Source organism: Anabrus simplex, chromosome 1 (assembly GCF_040414725.1).
Source record: "Anabrus simplex isolate iqAnaSimp1 chromosome 1, ASM4041472v1, whole genome shotgun sequence".
Lineage (NCBI taxonomy): Eukaryota > Metazoa > Arthropoda > Insecta > Orthoptera > Tettigoniidae > Anabrus > Anabrus simplex.
In genome coordinates, this window is record NC_090265.1 from 379,187,850 (window position 1) to 379,203,301 (window position 15,452).

The 15,452-nt window shown below is 43.7% G+C and overlaps 1 protein-coding gene across 1 annotated transcript in view; it reads right to left on the reverse strand.

Moving 5' to 3' along the window:
• LOC136867905 (protein still life, isoform SIF type 1-like) overlaps positions 1 to 15,452 on the reverse strand; it is a 500,721-nt gene that overhangs the window by 191,889 nt on the left and 293,380 nt on the right. The gene's annotated exons all lie outside the window — the stretch shown is intronic.

The following is a 15,452-nucleotide window of genomic DNA, read 5'->3' on the forward strand; positions in this document are numbered from 1 at the left end:
AAAAATATAAAATGTCACAGAAATCCAAGCCTTAATAATTATTTTACTTATTTTTGTTCCCGTTTTAATGAAATGGAGTAGGATATCGTGTTTATGTCATTCGTGCAGGCTATCGGATATCTAGATCTTCTTTCGGGTTCAACCGTGTTGTTGTTTTCCGTACCTTCCATACCGTTTCCCAACATCGACCATCCCGCTCTAACTCGTTGCTCTAATTGCGTGAGGGGACGGACTGACGTCGCAACTGTTACTTGGACTCTAGGATAATTCACGATTAATACCACAGTACAACTACAGTGGTCACATAGTCCACAGTTTGTGTGCGTGCAATACAGACTTACAAGTATGTACGTAGAACATAGTTTACGTGGTACATATGTAGTTCGGTCACATTCACTAACCCTCATCGCTCAGCTGTACTGTTCCGTTAGTTCATACGCAGCAATAAAAGAAGTCGGTTAACACTGTTCACTGACTGATTTCATGCTTCACTGAACTGTCTCGATCACTGACAGAACTGAGCCTAAAATGAATACTGCAGCTCGTCCGGCCTGCCTTAAATAGGGAGACCGGCCCTTCTAGACACTTTGAGGATGACCCTAGAGTCCTCTCGAATGCAAATTCACCTTCCAGTGCTTTCTTACACCGTCGGGAGGTATGAAGTAGGATAGTAGTTTTGGCAGAGGGGTTGGCCTAGCGTGCCCGTCCCGCTCCAACTCGTTGCTCCAGTAGCGAGAGGGCGCGGCCGTGACTCGGTGACATTACTTCCGGTTGGTCCAGAATAGCATGCTCCACCCAAGGCCTTATAGCGAAATGGTGGACACAGTCACATTACCAATGGAAGCGCCACATAAATCCAGTTCGCAGGCGTGATGTTAAGCTGCAAATTGAAAACCTTGCCCACAGGAGAACAATGGAAATAACTTTCCCTACTTAAACCAAAATATCGTGTGGTTTAGTTTTTAAACGCTAACTAAGTGCTTATGCACCATCAGTCCGGGCTGCAGAGATTTTTCTGGTCTTGTGGAGTGTGTCTGCATTGTTCTGTTCCTGTGGTTGGTTAACAGGTAACACGCCAATAATTCGTCGACGCAAAGCAGAATAAAATCTTGCTGTGATGTTTACGCGAGTGTCTGACACAAAAACCACCGTTTCAAAAAATTCCACGCATGTGTGTTATGTTCAGAAATGATCTACTAGAAAAAGATTCATTGGAACATCTGACTGAATCTTGTTCATATAAATTGTTCCATTTACGTTAAAAATGTATGGCAATATAATCTGTTGTCAATATTTAATATTCCCTATCCCAAAATGAGTTTCAGGCAATTTTAAATATTTCCTTTTAACATTTCTTTGTCACTGGGAAAACTTATCCAGTAAACATCTAACCAGCATGATTGTGTCGGTATCATTCCAGAACATGTCTTCTTTCTTTAATTCTTTCCAGGGTTGCTTTTCCCTCGGACTCAGCGAGGGAGCCCACCTCTACCGCCTCAAGCGCAGTGTCCTGGAGAGTGAGACTTTGGGTCGGTGGATACAACTGGGAAGGAGGACCAGTGCCTCGCCCAGGTAGCCTCACCTGCTATGCTGAACAGGGGCCTTGTGGGGGATGGGAAAATTGGAAGGGATAGAAAAGCAAGAGGGAAGGAAGCGGTCGTGGCCTTAAGTGAGGTACCATCCCGTCATTTGTCAGGAGGAGAAGTGGGAAACCACGGAAAACCACTTCGAGAATGGCTGAGGTGGAAATAGGACCCACCTCTACTCAGTTGACCTCCTGAGGCTGAGTGGACCCCGTTCCAGCCCTCGTGCCACTTTTCAAATTTTCGTGGTAGAGCCGAGAATCGAACCCGGGCCTCCGCGGGAGGTGGCTTCCAGAACATGTATGGCAGAAATGACTTTGAAAGTAGTACTTCTCTTTTGCAGAATTTTTATCCATGCCAGAAATGAATCATTCTAACGGGTCACGGCCATAAATTTTGACATAAAAGGCAGTGTTGAAGTAAACTACCTAGTCAGTATGGGTTTGAAATATTATTATTGACTTAATTCCAAACAAATGTACATACCTGCAAGACAATGAGTTCCAAATCTTTTTTTTTTTTTTACCACTGGTGCAGTAAATGTGTCAGGGATGTTCACCGATGGCTTAACAATACAAAACTAAATTCGTTAATATCTCCGTTATTATTTCTCTTGGAGTAAGAATGCATGAAATATAAACGATCGGAAATAATATTTGGCGTAACTCGTACTATTATGTCCTGTATTTCGATACAGCTCATATTAACAGAGAAATTTGGCATTTCCTGATGTCTACACCACTCTACACCAACAATTATTAAATAGCCTAGTGCACTTTTTTCGAATTTAAATATCAGAGTCGAGAAATTCTACGAAGCCCTTCTCCCACACGGTCTTAATAAATTAACAGATAGACAGAAGTATTAACTCAGTCTGTTGTAGACTTCTGCATACCTAATCCGAGGTGAAGCGAAGTATGAGGCAAGAATTTTAAGTTTACATGCTAAATTATAATTTTATTCATATAGATGAAACTCTTGTGCACTACGGCACATCTATCCTATACCTAATACTCTAGATGAAAATATATTCAGCTAACAATTTATTGTCTAAACCGCGCCGGAAGAAAGCATATGCACCTAATCGTAGAATCTTGGTATATGACGAAATCTGATCTCCTGTCCTTGGTTTGCTCTGCGAGTAAGATTGCGTTAAAGAATCTCTCTTGAAAGAATTCCATGTAGAAAATGTAGTAACCACAATTGATTAAAATGTCAGCGTGTCGAATGCCATCTCGTGACAGTGAAACGTTTTCGAAAATTCTTCCCACTATGATTGCAAAGTGTCCATTGTTACTTCCTAACAGCTTTTCAGTACATCTCATCACACTCTCAAAATTGAGTACGTTGTATGGTGCTCATGCAAGCCAGCTGTGGTGTCCCAGGCGTCCCAGAATGTTACGACGCACGCTTTGGGAACCGCAGCAGTATCTCGAACATGCGCACTGCGGTTATTCGGCACGTGGAGGCCTGAGGCCATCATTACATGAACCTCGTAAATTAGAAGTGTTTTAGTATTGAAATATACGGATAATTAGATCAAGCTTAGTCGGGATTGGGTGAATTACAAAGGTGTAGCGAACGGTGTAATCAGTTCCTGCTGTGAGGTTACGATGGGCATTTATGACGCTTCACGTGTTTTAACGATGCATACATGCAAGCATGCGGTAGAACTCGTTTGAAATTCGAATGCCTTTCTTCTCGTACGACAAGCTTATCTTTAAGATAACTGTTTATCTGTGTTCCATGTTCTCATCAAGCTCATTTTCATATTGCATAATAAAAAATAAAATAATAATAATAATAATAATAATAATAATAATAATAATAATAATAATAATAATAATTGCAGCAAACGCCCATACAGAAAATCTAAAACTTGCATTTAAATAAAATAGAAGTACGATTTCAAAAGGTTCATTCACTCCAAAATTTGCTCAGTGACTGGTCATATGTATGATAGTTAATGGTACCTGTCGCTATGCGGCCACGCAGTTCCCCAGTACACTGGCAGCTGGGTATCGGTTATCCCTACAAATCGTGCAGTGAAGCCCGTGCACTTGAAAGCGTCTTGTTATATGCCTGAGGTCATGACATACTCTCTTCCATTCACGTGACATCAATAGCGGTCGTTGAGTAAGTGGTGGTAGTGCTAATATTATTTTTAGAGGAAGTACAATTGGGAAATCATCCTCTGATTATCGAATAATTGCGTGCTGAAAGAACGAGTGCATATAACACACAAAGTTACTACTGGAATCTAAGTCATTGAATGGACCGAGTGAGTTCGCTGCGCGGTTAGGGTCGCGTTGCTGTGAGCTTGCATTTGGTAGATGGTGGGTTCGCATCTCACCGTTGGCCACATGTAAAATATATATCGTGACACATTTGGTGCTTACCCGACAAAATTAATTAAAACATAGGAGTAGATCATCCAATAGAGATCTGTTTCTCTGCCATACGCTAGAGTGAAACAGAACGTTGAAATAGACAAGCAGAAAGCTTAAATTTGTCAAATAAAAAATGCTTACACGTGGTAGCTGAGGCCATAGAATTATTGTTATTATTATTCCATCCAGACAACCAATGTTCGAATCTCGGAATGCATTTTTAACCCGAGAAAAAATCACGTGGCGTCAATGACGTCTGGCTTTAAACCACAAGCCAAAAAAAAATGAGTTAGGTGACTGCAGTGACCTTAGAAACACCAAGGATAAACGGGAGATATTTAAGAATGACTAAAAGGAATTGATTCACGCCCTGGGCATGCTTGATTACTTTATTTGTGCTCCACTGCCATCGAAACCGAGCTCGATAGCTGCATTCGTAGTGCGGCCAGTATCCAGCATTTGGGAGATAGTGGGTTCGAACACCACAGTTGGCAGCCTTGAAGATGGTTTTCCGTGTTTCCAATTTTCACACAAGGTAAATGATGGGGATATACCTTAATTTAGGCCTCGGCCGCTTACTTCCCACTCCTAGCCCTTTCCTGTCCTATCCTCGCCATAAGACCTATCGGTGCCGGTGCGATGTAAAACAACTTGTAATAAAAAGAAACTGCTATCGAACTCATTCTGTATCACAATATTTCTATCACCAGCATTTCCATTACTAGATATAGACTTGAGATCGTATTTAATTTGTAGTTAAGATAATGATATGATATGATTCTGGTAAGTAGGCCTACTGCATGTTATCATAAATACAGACGAAATAAAATAAGTAAAAGTTTAGGTTCTTGAGACAAATATTGACAGAATTATTTCTGTGAGAAACTGAAATCAGGAGTCATATAGTCATACAGTCTCAGATATGTCAGCGCATCTTGTCCCTCACCTTAAGGAAAAGACTTGTAAAGATCTCCTTGTGACCAGCTGCGACTCTGAACAAGGGCGATATCAAGAAACTGGAAGCGTTAGATATGTGTGAGATGTTGTGCTGGCACCGTTTGGAGAAAGTAAGCTGGATAGCGATGACGACCGACACACGTGCGCTAAATCAAATAAGGCGAGGAATAACAGCTGATCAATCAGGTCCAAAGCAAGAGATCAGCCATGACGGCTTGATGGCGAATGCCTTACAGCGTAAAATACCTGGAAAACGTGGTCGCGGAAAGCAAGGAAATACAATCATGTTCTTCACTGACGCATGCTTGAAGAACTATGAAGAGGATAAGGGGCCACCCAAAAACACTCACTTTGAGGAGACTCATCGAAGGGCTAACCCACCGGGCTGGGACGGTAGAGGGCTGGTCTCCTGGGCTCAAATGGCGTGTTTGAGCCCGGCTCAGTCTATTGGTATTTGAAGGCGCTCAAAATACGCGAGCCTCGTGTCGACAGAATTACTGTTACGTAAAAGAACTTCTGAGGGGGAAAATTCCGTTATATCGGCATCTGCGGAAACTTTAAAAGTAATTAGTGAAACGCAAAACCAATAAAATCATTATTTATTAAGGAACAAGCCAGCCGCAAGACTGAATGGATTTGATGATGACGTGAGTTTATTTTCTACAAGCTTTTTGCGCTCGGCTTCATCCGCGTGATAATATCTAACATTTAGAAAAATCAAGCATACTAGATAAGATACAAATTTATGACATCCAATGGGTGGAGAATGCGTGGAGAGATTTGTTGCGAATGACATAAGAATAGCTTTAGAAAGCATAACATTATTTCGGGTACTGTGCATGGATAGGGATAGTGAAAGCTACGTTAAAGGCGATTTTATGAGAGCATTGTAAAAACGTAACTGTGAAGCTATAAGCATGTCTGAACCCAAATAGCCACAACCTTCCAACTACGAACTAACATAACTGAACATTGATGTCATACCTTTTCGATTACCGTGTGCCTTCCTTAGGCCTCTTTTAGCATTTGTGTATTAAGCGCTAAATTCCAGCTATTCATTAAAAATGTTGGATCGTTTTGGATTAAAACGCACAAATCGCAATACTCGAGAAAGTATAAATGATGAAAAAGAAATGGCAAGTAACTATTCAGCATAGGAATGGTTTCCAAAGTACACTGACTGACAGAGCAAATGCAACACCAAGAAGGAGTGGTCAGAACTTTATGCCAATTGCAGGGTAGACTGACGTCACTGAGGTATGCTCATGATGTGAAATGCACCGCTGTGCTGCGCACGTAGCGAACGATTAATGGGACACGGCGTTGGCGAATGGCCCACTTCGTACCGTGATTTCTCAGTCGACAGTCATTGTAGAACGTGTTGTCGTGTGCCACAGGACACGTGTATAGCTAAGAATGCCAGGCCGCCGTCAACGGAGGCATTTCCAGCAGACAGACGACTTTACGAGGGGTATGGTGATCGGGCTGAGAAGGGCAGGTGGGTCGCTTCGTCAAATCGCAGCCGATACCCATAGGGATGTGTCCACGGTGCAGCGCCTGTGGCGAAGATGGTTGGCGCAGGGACATGTGGCACGTGCGAGGGGTCCAGGCGCAGCCCGAGTGACGTCAGCACACGAGGATCGGCGCATCCACCGCCAAGCGGTGGCAGCCCCGCACGCCACGTCAACCGCCATTCTTCAGCATGTGCAAGACACCCTGGCTGTTCCAAAATCGACCAGAACAATTTCCCGTCGATTGGTTGAAGGAGGCCTGTACTCCCGGCGTCCGCTCAGAAGACTACCATTGACTCCACAGCATAGACGTGCACGCCTGGCATGGTGCCGGGCTAGAGCGACTTGGATGAGGGAATGGCGGAACGTCGTGTTCTCCGATGAGTCACGCTTCTGTTCTGTCAGTGATAGTCACCGCAGACGAGTGTGGCGTCGGCGTGGAGAAAGGTCAAATCCGGCAGTAACTGTGGAGCGCCCTACCGCTAGATAACGCGGCATCATGGTTTGGGGCGCTATTGCGTATGATTCCACGTCACCTCTAGTGCGTATTCAAGGCACGTTAAATGCCCACCGCTACGTGCAGCATGTGCTGCGGCCGGTGGCACTCCCGTACCTTCAGGGGCTGCCCAATGATCTGTTTCAGCAGGATAATGCCCGCCCACACACTGCTCGCATCTCCCAACAGGCTCTACGGGGTGTACAGATGCTTCCGTGGCCAGCGTACTCTCCGGATCTCTCACCAATCGAACACGTGTGGGATCTCATTGGACGCCGTTTGCAAACTCTGCCCCAGCCTCGTACGGACGACCAACTGTGGCAAATGGTTGACAGAGAATGGAGAACCATCCCTCAGGACACCATCCGCACTCTTATTGACTCTGTACCTCGACGTGTTTCTGCGTGCATCGCCGCTCGCGGTGGTCCTACATCCTACTGAGTCGATGCCGTGCGCATTGTGTAACCTGCATATCGGTTTAAAATAAACATCAATTATTCGTCCGTGCCGTCTCTGATTTTTCCCCAACTTTCATCCCTTTCGAACCACTCCTTCTTGGTGTTGCATTTGCTCTGTCAGTCAGTGTAGAACATGCAACAATCTTGTTGTGTTCTATCCGACGGATCAATAATAATCTATATCCTAACATATATAGAAGAATTTTATTTCATTTAAAATACACAGCACCGGGAACAGCAGTCGCAAAGTTGGACCAATAAATATTCATGCCGCCGCTAAGTAACTTCATTTCTAAGGAATTGTTGATAAATGGAACACCTGAAGGCAGCTGCAATGACCTGCAACATATCCGACTTCACGTTTCTTAAACACCGTTGTTTAGTCACTAAACAATAAAAGAATGAGTTCATGGTATATTATAAGTTCCTCACAGGTACACTTTCCTCAGGAACATTTTTTTTCAAGTTGTTTTACGTAGCACCGACACAGATAGGTCTTATGTCGACGCTGAGATAGGAAAGGGCTATGAGGCGGAAGGAAGCGGTCGTGGCCTTAATTAAGGTACAGCCCCTGAATTTGCTTGTTGTGAAAATTTGAAACCACGGAAAACCATCTTCAGGGCTGTCGACAGTGGGGTCCGAACCCACTATCTCCCGAACGCAAACTCAAAGCTGCGCGCCCCTAACCGCACGGCCTTTGCTTGGTAGGAACAATTTGAGCCTATAGATATGATTATTGTGGGTACATACCGGGTTTGTATCTACATGAGGGGTGAATTGCATTTTGATCATAGTAAATCCGATGAAATATTAAATGCGAGGAATATACAATACAATACAGTACAATGAACTTATGTTTCTTTCAGTGACTGTACGTGAGAGTGAGCGACATTTGCTGGCATATCTTTACAGTTACGAAAATCATTTTTACTTTAAGGATTTGTATTACCTGTTAATTATGGGTGAAATGAATTTTTGTAGGTTGGTTAGATCGCTTTATTATGACGTTTACGCGTCACGCTGTAGATATGATATATACACGATTCCATCTGACATTGCGATTGTCAACAATCAGCCTAAAGATCTCGAAATATTTGGATTAAACACTAATCTCAATCTCGGTCATTTGGGACATATTATTCACCCCTCCTGAACATGGACTTAAAGGGCATCCAGAATGTCACAATTAATCTCAGTGACCCCAAAGACTTTGGATTTGACACTGACATTAGTCGTTTTCGATTATGTGTACATGTCACTCCCTCTTCACCTCCACCCCTGAGGGATACTAGAGGTGTCTTATCCCCACAGTACTTTTACCAGTGAGTAAGTCGTTTGTGAATCAGGTTCGTACATACACACATACTGTACATTCATAATCTCGTTCATTTTGGACATTTTCTTTTTCACCCCTTCTCACCCTCGTAACGATGGGCCCTGAACTTAGCGGCATCCGGAGTGTCACTACACTATTCCTCTCAGCGACCACGAAAGTGTGGACGCGACACTAATATTGGAATTTTCTTCATTATTTCATATGTTACCCCATCCCTAGGGGTGACCTTCCCACCCCCCCCCAGTTTTTCTTTTCACGGAGTAAGTCATATGATTGCAAAGAATGGTGGAGATCTATGGTGGAACATACATGCATCAATAATCTCGGTCATTTGGTACATTTCCTTTTTCACCCCTTCTCACCCTCACTAAAATGGGGCTGAACTTGGACTTAAACGGCATCCGGAGTGTCACTATTCGTCTCAGCGACCCCGGTAACTATGGATTCGACACTAATATTGGTCGTTTCCGATTATTTTTACACGTCTCCCCATACTGATCCCACAACACCACTAGGGATGCTAGGGGTATCTTACCACCACTCACCAAACAGTAAGTCGTATGTGTGTACCAAGTTCCGTTGAAATTGCTCGATGTGTTTCAGAGGTATGTTGGAACACACATCTCCAATCTTATGTATAGAGATGTAACAGTTTGCCTATTATTTTGGTTTTTGTCGGAAAAAATATGCGCTGAAACACATGAAAGCATACTTTCCTGGAAAACTTCTGCACTAAGGGGCCGATCCCGACTGCACTGCAATGCCGGGCCAAACCGTGACAGAGGTGGAGTAAGCCCCAAGCACTCCGTCTAAAAATAAGTTTAATATTCTGATCGTGCGATGCGATATTAAATGATATGAACAGATGTATTTTTATTAAGTAATATTTAAGGCAAATTACAAAAATAACATAGAAAACACTACATTACACTACACACAAAGACACTACGGAACTCACCACAGCTCTGTAGTCTACATAATTGGGTAAGCAGTATATTTCTGCTTCGCTGTCACAACCACAGCCTTATATGACCTCACGCCGGTATTCACCTCGCGAGACTGGGGAAAACAGTGGGAAAACTTCAGCCAGGGCAGTTGGTCATCTCTGTCGGATACCAGTGATGTGCTCCACATACAGTAGATGTCGCGCGTGAAGCTTAGTATGTCCGACCCACATAATTTCTTGAATAATTTGAGATATTTCTTGCTACAGATGGAACGTAGCACGTTATAATTAGCTGGGTCCCAAGATCCCAATGACCTAACTAAAATTGCGTCCACCTTCACAGATGAAAAACGTGCACGAAGAGTCGTCGCCAAGGTCGCGTATTTCTCTCTTTTGACCTGTTTGGCATCTTCGAAGGCAGATTTCCTGTTATCAAAGGATATTGAAATGCCCAGGACGAACGCTTTTCCATCCTTTACTCTAACCAGGTCTGGTAGTAGATTGTCGTGCACGACCTGATTTGCACTGAAGATGTTGAACCTAGCAGCAGCTGCCTTTCTTACCCTGGAGATTTGCTATCACTGGTTTACGCAGATCCACCGCTTTCATCACGGAATTCAACAAAATCTTAAGGAACCCCGATCTACCTGCACATGAAGATCTACGAGCTATCAACCAAATCAGATTGCGTTCACGCCATCCAGCTGTACGTAACGCCTTAGACATGGTTGCTAGAGGCTACAACCCAACTACAGAGTGGAAAAGACGGTGGGAAGCAGCAACGGAGATGCACCTGCACAGTATGTTCTGCAATGCCAAACTTCCAAATGGATTCCAGCTACCGTAAAACATGGACTGCTCTGAACAGAATAACCACAGGCCGTAGCAGATGCAGAGACATGTTGTTTAAATGGAACAAGTTGCCGACACCCGCGTGTGACTGCGGAGTTGCACGACAAACCATACACCATATTGTCAGAGAGTGTGGAACGCGGGCATACACAGGCAGCAAAGTGGTGATGATGATGATGATGATGATGATGATGATGATGATGATGTTTGTTGTTTAAAGGGGCCTAACATCGAGGTCATCGGACCGTAATGGTACGAAATGAGATGACAAATTAAAGGTCCAAACTCCTCCACTGACCAGAATTCAAAGCGTAAGGACGAAGAATGAATGGATGGATGAATATGAATTTAAAACGATCAGTGGATTCGACGCACAGTGCTCACGTGCACAGATCTCACAAAACAATAGTATTACAGACCAAGGGACTGCTTCTATAGCACGATGCTGAATCAATTATGCTTGTAGTCGAAACGGGTCCAAAATCCAGGTCACCGGCCCCTCATAATGGTATTTATCGCTAGAAAAGTAGAACCATGGTATTTGTCATGTTGCAGTACTAATCAAGAGTAGCGTAGACTCGCGGTATTCCACACATTATGGTACTACTCACAGGTAATGAAATTCGCACATGTATTACAGACCTACTGTGTTTCGCACATTTCGGCACCATTGACAGGCAACGCAAACCTACTGTATGGTGTTCAACACCTAAGTGTACTAACCACAGGGACTCGTACTATCCCGTGGTGTTACTTATATAGTGGGTACTAATGGGTTCCGTCATCCAATGGTGTCGCTCACATATTGCTACTATCCACAGGTACTGTAAAAGCCGTCGCGCTCGAGTTTGCTACTAATCACAAACCTATTTGGTACCTAACATAGTGGTACTACGCGGAAGGAAAAGCGACCCATGGTGTTCCCCGCGTGGTGGTACTAATCACGAGTAGTTTCATGGTTCTAATACAATCATCCCTTGGTCGCCCCTTTTAGTCGCCTCTTACGACAGGCAGGGGAAACCGTGGGTGTATTCTTCGTCTGCGTCCCCCACCCACAGGGGGTGCAGCAAAGTGGATATTCTGATGGCAACCCCAGAAGCAATACAGTGGATCAATATTCTTGACATTCAGTTGTAAGGAGTCTTTTCTTGTTCATTGTTTTCCTGTTAGACCTATATAAATACTGCATATATATAATTTATTTCTGTATTCAACTTGATTGGATGAGCCATACGCTAAATAAATAAAGTAAGCAGCCTATATGTTATTCCATCTCACACACTGTGAAATGTAATTCAGATGCATCAAGTCGTTCAGACGTGATATTTCTACACACATCCAAATACAAGTCCACATTTATTATATTAGTAGAAATTAATGTGACTAGAAGATCAATGTCCGCCTGCTTCATGCAGTTTGATGATGCTGATGATGATGATGATGATGATGATGATGCTTGTTGTTTAAAGGGACCTAACATCGAAGGTCATCGGCCCCTATTCATGCAGTTTAACGCTGCACGAACTCAGGTAGGTGTTCAACAACACTGTGGTAAGAAAATGCTACAACTGGAATGATAGTAGTCATAACCTTAGTTAAAGCAGAACCCCAACATGCACGCTACAACAACAGTCAGTACAAGTTATGTTCATATAGCTGAAATTTGAAAACAAGTTGGCTGTTTATGAGAAAGATATATATATTTGTTTGCACTCTTCTGGTAGGAACATGATAAAGTATGGTGTATATTTTAAATGCATGAACTCACATTTTAGACATCACTTTCAGAAGATATATAAACAAGAAACTGAACTTTCTTTACAACTTTCCTATTCGTACACTTCATTTTAAGAATTATTCCAATCACAAAATGTACACTTCCACAAAATTAGTTTCGTGTGGAATATCCTTTTGTGTTCCTCCCATCCTCATAATAGATTAAGTAACTAGTTCCAAGAAAAGCTGTGCCTAATTGTTCTGTTTACCGGGCGACTTGGCCGTGCGGTTAGGGACGCGCAGCTGTGAGCTTGCTTCCGGGAGATAGTGGGTTCGAACCCTACTGTCAGCAGCCCTGAAGATGGTTTTCCGTGGTTTCCGATTTTAACACCAGAGAAATTAATTAAGGCCACGACCGCTTCCTTCCTATTCCTACGCCTTTCCTGTCCCATCGTCGCCAAAAGACCTATCTACGTCAGTGCGACGTAAGGAAAATTCAAAAACAAAATCTGTTCAATAACTCTTCGGAGCTAAGGTATGGATGCACTCTTGCAGTTTCGGATCCTCCTTTTCAAAATCGATCATAAATGTTCGATTGGATTTAACTCTGCTGATACCGAGCTCGATAGCTGCAGTCGCTTGAGTGCGGCCAGTATCCAGTATTCGGGAGATAGTAGGTTCGAACCCCACTATCGACAGCCCTGAAGATGGTTCTCCGTGGTTTCCCATTTTCACACCAGGCAAATGCTGGGGCTGTACCTTAATTATGGCCACGGCCACTTCCTTCCCACTCCTAGCCGTTTCCTGTCCCATCGCCGCCATAAGACCTATCTGTGTCAGTGCGACGTAAAGCAACTAGCAAAAAAAGAAAACTCCGCTGACTGAGGACGAGTTTTGAGTTGATATGGAACGTTCCAAATCAGCCAGGTTTGTACAAGTTCTGAGGTACTTTTTTTTTGTCTTATGGCGACGATGGGAGAGGATATGTCTAGGAGTGGGAAGGAAGCGGCCGTGGCCTTAATTAAGGTACAGCCCCAGCATTTGCCTGGTGTGAAAATAGGAAACCACGGAAAACCTTTTTCAGAGCTGCCGACAGTGGGGTTCCAACCCACTATCTCCCAGATGCAAGCTCACAGGTGCGCGCCCCTAAGCGCACATCCACCTTCCCTGTTCCGAAGTTGGTTTAGGGTCATTATCATATTGAAACATCTAATTATCCTGAAAGACCATGTCGGCACTATCTTGCACACTTTTCGCCAGTATGCACTTATACACCGTTTTGTCCATTTCTTCCCTCAAATAAGTGGAGGTTTCCCACTCATGGAGAGGGCATACTGGTCCATAAGAGAACTGAACCACCTCTATGTTTCACAGTTGGAATAATATTTTCTTTACGGTAGGCTGTGGTAGGTTTTCTTAGAATACTGCAGCTTCCATCCGAACCTAAAGGACTTTTGTTCCTCATCAGAACATATGACTCGATCCGAAAAGTCTGGACTTTGTGAAACATGGTCCTTCGCGAACGTAAATCTCTTCAGTCTGTTTGTTGCACTTATGAACGTCTTCTTACGCTGAACTCGGCCATGCTGGCCATTTCTCCACGAAAAACGACGTACAGTCTGGTTAGAAAGTTCCTTTCGCAGATCTTGTTGTACAAGAGTGCGCCGTTCGGGTACAGTTAACTTAGGATCACGTCTAATTTGATGCAAATGTACCTTTCATCCCTTTCACTTAATTTTCTCTCTTTTGGTTTTCGTCACAAATTCTTCCACTTCATATTTGAATTTATTGACGATACACTGGATTGTTGTGTGCATTTTACCAACAATAGTACTTATTTACATTAATGGTCTCCACTTAAGTGCAAACCGGACAATATTTTGTTCAAGTAGTCTGAAAGCTCTCTTCACCATCTCGCACCATGCTTCATCTGAGTGTTAACAAGTAAGCTACAGGTAGGGCTGAGGTATAACAGGGCAGCTTGATGCTGAAAGGTGGGACTAACCTGTAAATGTAGAAATAGGAATGTTGGTTGTTTCTTTTTGTTCTTTTTTTTTTTTTTGCTAGTGGTTTTACGTCAAACCGACACAGGTAGGTTTTATGGCAACGATGGGACAGGAAAAGACTAGGAGTGGGAAGGAAGCAGCCGTGGCCTTAATTAAGATACAGCCCCAGCATTTGCCTGGTGTGAAAATGGGAAACCATGGAAAACCATCTTCAGGGCTGCCGACAGTGGGATTCAAACTCATTATCTCCCGGATGCAAGCTCACAGCCGCGCACCTCTAACCGCATGGCCAACTCGCCCGGTAGGAAATGATGTAAGGGAAGTTCAGTTTTGGTGTTTTCTGAGATTGTTCATACATTTTCTGAAGGTGATATGCAATATTTGAGTTCATGTATTATAAATAGACGTCATACTGTATCAGGTTTCTACCATAAAAGTATAAACAAATAGCCTATACACTATTTGAGAAAACATCCAAATTGTATTCACATTACAGCTGTACGAACAAAACTGTTATTGAGTTTATATACAACCCAAACTACGTACCGCAAAGAGGGGTTTGCTATGCCACTTAAAAGGTATATCCTTACTACAGATTTAACAACAATAATTAGAGCCACCTAGTAGTCAAGTTTGCAGTCGAAAGGAAACTGTTTGCTTCTTTTCAACATGGATAAGTCTTCGGGCTGGGGCGGGGGGCTCTACCTGGAATTAGTGTAATCAGTTTAGCGTAGACAATATTGCATAGACAGAAAACCGACACTGTGGTAACGACGTCATCTACGGTATCTGTACTAAGTCTTCGTCATCTCCTTACTCATGTTATTACCTTGTGCCAGAAGTCTGCAGTCGGTAGATGCAGAGTGGGTCTCGGCCCATACGTGGCCACGGCTGGTCCGTGGTCCAACAGCTCTGCACTCTGACCGGCCAACCGAGCAGAGGAGGGGTGGCCATGCCTCTACCGTGGCTCTACGCCACTGGATTCGAGAGACGGGACAGGGCTGGTCTTCATGGCTGGTCCCAACCGGCGGCTGTTCTGAGAATGGTTTTCCGTGGTTTTCCGTTCTCCTGCACTAAGGCGAATGCCGGGACAGTTCCTAGTATAGACCACGGCCACCTAACCCCTCACCTTCTCCGAGCATCTCCTTCAACGTAACAAGTCTCCCGCGCTGAGATACGGCGTCACCGTCTAAGAGGCCCA